The sequence below is a fragment of the Mesocricetus auratus genome, unplaced genomic scaffold (genome assembly GCF_017639785.1).
Source record: "Mesocricetus auratus isolate SY011 unplaced genomic scaffold, BCM_Maur_2.0 Super-Scaffold_100011, whole genome shotgun sequence".
NCBI lineage: Eukaryota > Metazoa > Chordata > Mammalia > Rodentia > Cricetidae > Mesocricetus > Mesocricetus auratus.
The window spans coordinates 4688397-4698094 of NW_024429195.1; the positions used below are offsets into that span (position 1 = coordinate 4688397).

The 9698-nt window shown below is 36.9% G+C and overlaps 1 long non-coding RNA gene across 1 annotated transcript; it reads right to left on the reverse strand.

The window, feature by feature from the left end:
- Positions 1–1542: 1542 nt before the first annotated feature.
- Positions 1543–8970, reverse strand: LOC121143364. Its single transcript, XR_005880572.1, has 3 exons — positions 8564–8970; positions 2589–2665; positions 1543–2219 (listed from the first exon to the last, which is right to left on the reverse strand). It is a non-coding gene; the product is annotated as an uncharacterized LOC121143364 (long non-coding RNA).
- Positions 8971–9698: the final 728 nt, after the last annotated feature.

Genomic DNA, 9698 nt, shown 5'->3' on the forward strand with positions numbered 1-9698 from the left:
CCTCCAAGTAGTTACACCCACCAACAACATTAACAGATAACTATAAGAGGAAGATATCTATACATTCTCCTCAAATTCTTTATCATAGTCAGTGTCTATTCTAATTTACACTTCTCTCATTCTTTACCCAAGATTGCCAATGGTATTTACTCAGGAAGCTCAGACTGTACGGACGTCTGGAAATACTAGGTCTGTTACACACACAGAGCCCATCCTGTCAGGACGAATAGTAACACAGTTTAGATGGCTAGCTATGTGCAGCCTCCTGTAGTTGAACATGAGCAGACGGTAGAAAGCCTTGGACCCCCAGGTGTTAGTCCTCTCTGGCCTCTCCACAGTACACTTCTACTCCACCAGAACAAGATGCAGAAGAGACCGGGGGGGGGGGTGAGGACTGCCCTTCCTGCTTTCTCGGGAGTGAGTCTTCTTCACACTCAAAATCCACTTACATCTTTTAATATCAAAATATTCAAAACTTTACAGTAACCAGAACTTTAGAAACTGAAAACAAGAGTCAATGACCCAGCATACTTCTTACAAAGCTAAAATTAATTACTTGAATCTATAAAGCAAGAGTTTATGTTAGCATTTCTTTTTATGATATTTTCAATGTGTCTTTTTCTCTCAGGACAATAGCAAACTAAATGCAAATTCCATAGAACCAGAGTTCAAATGCATAAACTTAAACAGCAAGTACAGAAATATTCAAAGTGAATAATGATTAAGACAAAGAAATTATAACTCACTGATGATAGTAAAACCAATACTTTATTCATTTAATTAAAAGCAACAAAACATTTTATTGTATTATGAGAAAAGGGAAATTCCTTCAGAATCCATATTACTTATAATAGTAAAAACATGAAACTATTTCACCTTCACAGTGTTGTTCCAGGCTACAAGCGTTGACTTGAAAGTTTTCTACTCAACTTAATTTTTAAATTGTATTTTTGTATTTAAAAATGTTCAAAATATTTGAGATTTTTTAACATTGTAATGTTTCTATTATGCAGTTAGCAAGCAAACATTTAAAACAAATACTTTAACATGATAAAGATTTCTAATGTAAGTAACAAAAAGTATTTAATAATGCTTTCTAAAATGCAACAGCTTAATTATTTGGAAGCCTTCCTTAAACTGAATGGTTTGTCTGATTTTGTTTATTTTGAGAGGTTTACGTGATTGTTAAGAATATATAAATATGATATTCTCTTTATTTATACACCAGGTATTTCTGATGGTTCTTGGTGTGACAGTGTCATACTTTATTCTAGATTTTGGCAGAAAGTATGAATGATTTCTCCATTTTTATTTCTGGATCATAGTAGTTTTATTTAAAGTTGGTGGTAATATTTTAATTACTATTATGTTTTGTTTTTCTGTTTTTATTTAAATTAGAAATAAGCTTGTTTTACATGTCAATCCCAGTTCACTCTCCCTCCCCTCCTCGCCTGCCCCCCACTGACTCCCTATCCCATCCCCTTTCTACTCCCCATGGAAGGCCAGACCTTCCATGGGGGATCTTCAAACTTTATGACTACATATAGGTTGTTCAGCACTGTAATTCAGCATTCACGAAACAGAGGCATCCCAGGTTTGAGGTAAGCTCAGGAAACAAAATAAGACCCAGACTCAAACAAAAACACAAAGGAAAAAGAAAGTCAAAAACTATTTTGGATTCAAAAGAATGCAAAGCAAGTAGAGATATGTAATTAAAAGGAGGCATTAGTTCTTTGGTGTATGTGGGTTTCATTGACATTACGGTAAACTCTTTAATACCTTAAGTTAATATGCTGTACACCTACTTGTATTACATTATGTGATAGGTTTCCTATTTTAATTAGAAGCCAGTACAGAATCTTTAAGACTTTCCTTTTTATATCTCCCATTAAAGCATTTCAGGTTAAAATAATTTATTACTTAGGATTGTACTTCAAAGTAAGTTTATAGTGACTTTTGGGAAAGGAGACTTGATATTTATGTCTCCCAGTTGTTTTTGTTTGTACAGTATTGTCTTAATAATATAGTAGGTAATTGTAGCCTTCACATACATTTAGGCTACATGGAAATATTTAAGCTAAATATTCTGGAGATTTAGCTCAGAAAAGCATCATGGTTTTCAACTTTTGGCCTGCATCAGAACCACCTGAAAGGTGACATAGATCTCCTACAAGGTGTTGTCTTCATTAGTAGTTCATGTGTGAAAGAGCCAGATGCACCTGTAGGAAATGTAAAAATCATGCACGTAAATTTATGTAAATTACATGCTAGTCAAAATCTAAAATTACACTTGCTAAAAAGCCAGAATTTACTTAATAAGGTGTAGTAGCAGTTCATACAGATACAGTGCCTGGTTTGTTTCTTCCACTGGCATGTGTGTTTTTGTTTGAGAACCATGCACCTGTTATTGTTGTTAAACTATGATTCTTCTTGAGAAATGTTTCCATTCTGTTCTATTTGATTGACTTGGTACAAAAGAACAAGTGGGAATGAGGGATGGTTGTTATAATCTGATACAGTTTCATTGTTGCGTCAGAGGTCTGCCTCCCGATTAGCTTCATTCTTTAAATGCTTGCCTGTGTACTTACCTGTAAATGTATCTCTGGCTGTTAGATGTGTGCAGAAGCAATCTGACAACTCACATTCTTCTCTCTTGTTGTTTATACTACAAGATAACACAGAGTAAATATATTAATTTTTTAAATAAAAGAAAAATGCCAACTATTATTTTGTAATTAGACTTATGTAATGTCCCATCTATTAATTTGTTTCATGTGAGATATTATGGAGGGAACTGAGCAAGACTAATAATGAGAAAATTAGAAAACCAATGAAAATACAACATAAAAATATTGAACTAATTATGTAAATGGAGTCTCTGTTCTCTTCATATTTTAACAGAAATGTATGGCTGAGATATGTTTAAAAATATGTCTTAAAGTGAATGAAATTACATATCATGGTTGAGAAGGAAGAGAATACCTCCTATGATAAAACCAGGCTAACAGAATTAATGATGACCAAGTCAGTCCTACAGACAACACTAGAAAGAATATTTCTGACTAAAGCAAAAGAGAATCAATGTATGACAGTACAGAGAAATAAAATTCAGTGATGCTAAGATAGCTGTTATACAAAATAGTGCTAAGTAAAAATGCCACAAAATTTATAGTTACATAAATTACCATATACCTCCCAATAATAAATCTGGATGTCAAATGTCTCATTCCACAGTCAAAAGACACGGGATAATGAATAATGAATTGGATTAGAAAGTAAGATTCATCATTTTTTGCTGTCTACAAGAAAAATACTTTACTTCCAAGAATAGACATCCCCTTAAAGTGAAAGGATAGAAAAATATTCCAAGCAAATGGAGACCAGAAAACAAACAGGTGTCAATATTGCAATATAAGATAAAATAGGCTTCAAAATTAAACAAATGAAGTATGTCACTTCATTCTGATCAAGAGACAATCCACCAAGAGAACATTACAATTCTAATCATAGAGGCACCAAATGTGAGCACTTGATTCACAAAACAATTACTACAAGTGTGGGTGAGGTCCTGGGTTAAGCTGCTTTGTGATAGAGTATGTGGTCAATTTGAGAAAGTTCTATGAGTTGGAGAGATGACAGTATTGTCTTTTGTGTTTCAGTGAAATTGTCTATAACTATCTTTTAGGTCCCTTAGGTTTATGATGTTCTTTAGCGCCCAACAATTCTGTTTAGTTTTTATCTTCATGATCAGTCTACTGGTTATAGTGGGGTATTGAAGCCTCCCGTCACCAAGATGAGGCTTTATAAGTGATTTAAACTGTAGTAGTGTTTCTTTTAGAAACATAGGTGGCATTTGGTTTGGAGCATAAAAGTTAAGAACTGAAACGCATATTGGCCTGTCTTTTTTCTAATCGGGTTTTGCATGAAGTCTATTTTATTATATATTAAAATGGCTACTCCAGCTTGCTTCTTAGATTCATTTGCATGGAATATCTTTCTCCATCTATTTACCTTGAGGAAATATCTATAATTGATGTTGATGCATGTTTCTTGGACGAAGTAGAAGGATAGATTTTGTTTCCACAACCATTCTGCTAGTCTGCGTCTTTTTAATTTGGAAATTGAGGCCATTAATACTGAGAGATATTAATAACCAAATATTAATAATTCCTGTTTTTTCACTATTGTTGTTGTGCTCGTGTGTGTGTGTCTGTGTGTGTGTGTTTCTCTTCTTTTGATTTTTCTGGTCTCTAGATCTGCAACAGAACCTGCTGCAGCCGTCCTACCCTCTCCCCACGACTCCTGTGAATCACACAGGCTTAACCCCTAACTCCTAACCCCTACTTGTTGCTTTATTCCACTCCCCAAAACCAGCAGGCAGCCCCTGCTAACCCACTGGCCACTCCTGCTAGGGAAGCAAAGAATGTAGACTGTAGATCTTCCCCTCTCCCCCTGCTCCTCCAGATCCAACTCCCTAGTCTCATTCCCAGTGCTTTGGCAACATTTCTGGGGTAACTTCTCTTCATTATCTAATCCCTTTCCAAAAAAGACTAATTAATGACACACTGGTTGTACACTCTGCCCTCCAGGGAACCCCTTCTAACTTCTAGCCTCCACCCATCCACATGAATCAGCTTCCAATATCCAGAAACAAATTTCATCTGGAAATCCCTGTAGCCACACCTATCAGGTTCATGGAAAATTTCCTGTCGGACAACACACAGCAATCGTCTTCTCTCAAAGGCCAAAGGAAAATCGGTAAAGACAATCCAAACTGAGTGAATTCTGGAATTGAAAAAAATGTAGAAATTTGAACACTGACTACAGAGGCAGGCTTCAGCAGCACAGTACAAGAGATGGAAGAGGGAATCTCAGGCAATGAAGATATGATAGAGGAAAAGGATGCACCAGTCAAAGAAAAAGTTAAATCTAAGAAACTCCTGACAGTGTCTGAGGAAATCTGGGACACTATGAAAATACCAGGTCTAAGAATAACAGGAACAGAAGGAGAAGAAATGCAGGTCAAAGGCACAGAAAATATCTTCAACAGAATCATAGAAGAAAAATTTCCTAACCTAAAGAAGGAGATGCCTATAAAGTACAAGGACACCAAATAGAGTGCCGGAAAAGTAAGTCCCCTTAGCATATAGTAATCAAAACACTACACATACAAAACAAAGAATATTAAAGGCTACAAGGGAAAACAAGCTAATAACATAAAGGCAGACCTTTGAGAATTACACCCAGCTTCTCAACCGAGACTCTAAACAACCTAATAACATAAAGGCAGACCTTTGAGAATTACACCCAGCTTCTCAACGGAGACTCTAAAAGCCAGAAGGGCCTGGAGAGATGTGCTGCAGACCCTAAGAGATCACAGCCCAGACTACTATACCCAGAATAACTTTCAATCACAATAGATGAAGGAAATAAGATATCCATGATGAAGTCAAATGCAATTAATATCTGTCTACAAATCCAGTTCTACAGAAGGCAATAGAAGGAAAAATCTTTAACGAGGTTAACTACAACCATGAAAAAACATAGAAATATCATTTTTCAAGGAAATAATTGCACTCAGAGACAACTAGACAGAAGGACCATCTTACTGAAAAGCTTTCAAGACTACATTTTAGAAGTATTAATATTCCCATAGTCTAGAAAAGCCTGCACTAATGTTCCTTCAGCTTCAAAGTGGTGACAGACTGACTGAAATGAATGAAGTTCATCCATGGAACCCTCATTACTCCTCAGATACCAGGTCAATACTTTACCCTGAATGTTTGCAGTGTTTATTAAATAGTTCTAGGAAAAAGTAGCAATAACTTTTCAGTTATAAATCATTATAACTAGATATGGATGTATTATGATCCAAAATAAATTTATTAATGATCACTCAAAAAGAAATGAGGTGATATTGAATTCTTTGTTTTTTTTCCTATGGCTTTAAAATATGTACATTCTTAGGTTAAACTTTTGAAAACTTGAAATGAAGAGGAAAGAGTTGGATTTTTGAGATACATGTGTAATTTCTAAAACTTTGTCTTTGTTTATCATTAATTTTGCCAAAATAGAAACACATGACGTTGGATTTTTTGAGGTTCATTGCCTGCTTTTACTTAGATTTCACAATGTGTGACAACGAGTAATACTGAATTTTAATGAAACCAACATAAATGGAAATAGCTGGATTTTAATTTTGATGCCACACTGTCCTTAATAATTTCCCTGATTAATACAGCTATGTCATTTATCCTCTTGCTGGAAACAAAACGGCCCTTCCTAGGTCAACGTCATCATTTTCTTGATATCACTTACTTTGCTGCTCCTCCCGTCCATGGGAGTCACCCTTGCCTCTTCAATTGCTGCTTGTCCGCTTGAATAATCAATCACTTTAGGCTCCTTGCTCTCTTACTCAGGATTCTTGTTTTTATTTTATTTTACATCCCAACCACAGTTCTCCCTCCCACCCCTCCTCCCAAGTCCCCCACCACCTCCCAAGTCCACCTCCTATCTACTCCTCCCAAAGGGTAAGGGTTCCCATGGGGAGTCAACAAAGCCCAGCACATTAGCTTGAGGCAGGACAGAGACCCTCCCCACTGCATGAAGGCTGAGCATGGCATCCCACCATAGGGAATGGGCTCCCACAAGCCACCTCATGCACCAGGGGTAGATCCTGACCCCACTGCCAGGAGTCCATCAGACAGAGCAAGCTACACAACTGTTTCCCACATGCAGAGGACCTAGTTCAGCCCCATGGAGGCTCCCCAGATGTCTATCCAGAGCTCATGAGCTCCCACGAGCTTGGTTCAGCTGTCTCTGTAGATTTTCCCTTCATGGTCTTGACCTCCCCTCCTCTCTCTCTTTTGACTGGTTAGCATTCTATGTCTCTTGATTTCTTTTTCCTTTAAAACATCCTACAGATCCTTAGGACAGTAAATGTCCAGAGTGTATCCAGAATTGTACATGCAGCATGATCCACTTAAACTGCAAAGCTTTTTGTGATATTAAAATGCATTCATTGAGAGTGGAAGTCCAACATAGAAAGAACCACAGATCATGTGATTAGTATAAGCAATTCATGTCCTGAGTTACAGAAGACATGAGGGGAGAAAGAAACCTGTGACTGGGATGGTTATAAATTTTGAATAACTAATTTTAGGTGTTTTTTAAGGTTATTAGTACATTTATTATCACTTCCTTTCTTGAATATTATTACATAGCAATGATGAGGGAGATGGTTTCAAGAATAATAACTGACACAGATTGACAGTTATACTGAAAAAATGTGAATAAAAATCTCATTTCAACCTTGCAAAAATGTGCAAGAAATTATAAAGTTCTTATTTCTTCAAGGACCAAAAAAACAATTCACTGGGAAAGTCTAATTTGAATACAAGCACCTTAGCCCCAAAGTTCGTGTACTTAATCACTGCTCACTGGTACCCTGATGGGAAATTAATATGACAGTTCTGCTCTGATGCTCTCTGTTTTCCCTTTCCCCAAGTACTGTGTCATCTTGGCCAATTTCACACAGTCTTATAAATTTGAATTTCATCTATATTTGACAATACCAAGGTCTCCTCTTCCATCTGGATGCCTCTCTCCTTGGACTTTAGACTTCCTTTAACTTTTGATTACTGAACTGGAAATTCACATTAATTTTGAATAAGCGTTTCATATTGATCTTATATAAAACCAAACAACATCTTGTTTATTCCTTTGAACCCAGTCCGGCATCTTCCTCTGTGAAGTGTTGGCCCCATGCATCAATTTCTAGGAGAAAAATATAGAACCATCCTTGGCCAAGCCTTTTTCTTATCCCTACACTCAACATCCTCAGAACACATCTAAGTTGTACCAATTCCCCAATGTCCATTCTTGCTCCATTGGTCTCTGTTCCTACTTCCCTGTAGCTACAGTCTCCTAATAGGCACCTCTGCTCTCCACAATGCACAACTCTAGTTACAAAATCCAAAACTGAACCCTGTAAACTTAGTGTAACATTGTCTCTTAAAATCCCTTTGAAGTATGGACTTCCACATTTCAAGACATGGACCTTGGCACCAAATCTTCCCTCCTTCTACTCAATATGTGTCTTTCCTGTGCTTCATACTGATGGTTTATATCTCCAACATGTAAACTACTACCTGCTGTCGACGTTTTTGCTTGGTTCTCCTCAATAAAGGAAATTATTCAATGTACTTTCCCATTCCCACTGCCTAGGACCATCTCGATAGCTGTTTGTTAACTTAATTATTGAATTTATACTTATAGTACCATTGAGAATATTCTTATCACAGAATTGTCTCCAGAAACATGTGTTTTTATATTCCTTCTTTTCACATGAAAAATAACTCACTGTAGAAAGCAGTTTTCAATCTCAAAGCACAGCTCTGTAAGTACTTAAAATGACTTGCTCTTGCTTTCTACAAAACAGCAAATAAATGTTCATTCTTACAGTTCTCTCAATTAACACACTTACTTAGAATAACATGAAACTGAAGCACGCAGTACTTTCTCTAAATTTAACAACGTTCTTATTAGTTACTAATGACTTTACCTGCTTTTATTCACAGATCTCTGCTCTCAGTTGCCCATGACCTTCACTGCACTAAACTCACACCTGGGTAGATGTTTCCAGTGTAGGTCCATCTGCATGATCTGATTTGTGAAGGAGTCTCTCTCCTCTGGAAGTTTTTTTCTTCTCCTTTGTATGAAAGGAGCCACCCTCCTAATGACGCAGAGAAATGAAGAGCCCAGCACAAATGATGCATACATCTTGATGCTCACTGCTAACTTTATCCATATTCAACTCTGTGCCTGGGAAAGATCAGATATGTTTTTTGTTAGCTTCTTGGGAGGTTTCCCAGTTTCTCAGTTTTAAGGCAGAATGGACATTGTGAGTCATAAGAAAAACAGAACCTAACACCCAAAGAGTTAGGATGCAATGTAAAAATACTGATCAGAAATATGAGATGCTAATAACTGTGGTGTTGTTAGCATTCATCGTAGAAACTTCTTTTGTCTAGCTCATTAAAAGAAACGACTTGCACGAAGCCCTCTCCCAGAAATGCTGCTTGAGGAAGTGGAGTTAGATGCGGTTAGATGGACTTCTTTGTTCACACAGCTGAGAGTCTACCAGGGGAGACAATCAAAGCACAATGGGTGTCTTATAGTAACTGGTTAAATCAAATCACAGTCAGAAGTGCGGGAGTGTATATCCTCTTCACCATACATTATGAAAATCTGAACTGAAAAGTCTTGGATTATGCAGTTTGAGACTTACAGTTGACAAGTTGGTAATCAGATGTTCAAATATGATGCATGTAAAAACAGTCTTCAAATCAACCTCTTTATCTCTACTAGAGTAATGATTATCTCAGAGCAAGAATCTAATTAGGTAAAGCCATAAACGTTGCCCTTTAAAAAAAATAGCATCTTTTTCCTCTGAGAGACATTTTCTCATCGTGAGCCTTCCATTTTTCTTTATCATAGTTGTCTTTGTGTATGACACACACACACACACAGAGAGAGAGAGAGAGAGAGAGAGAGAGAGAAGAGAGAGAGAGAGAGCTATCTCCTAAGTGTTTGCAACACCCACAAAGATTTTCTGCCATGTATTGGATTCTCCCCCTTCTTCCTGCCAGAACACTGGTCACCCCTTGAATACCCAGTGAAAGAATGAAGGTTGTCAT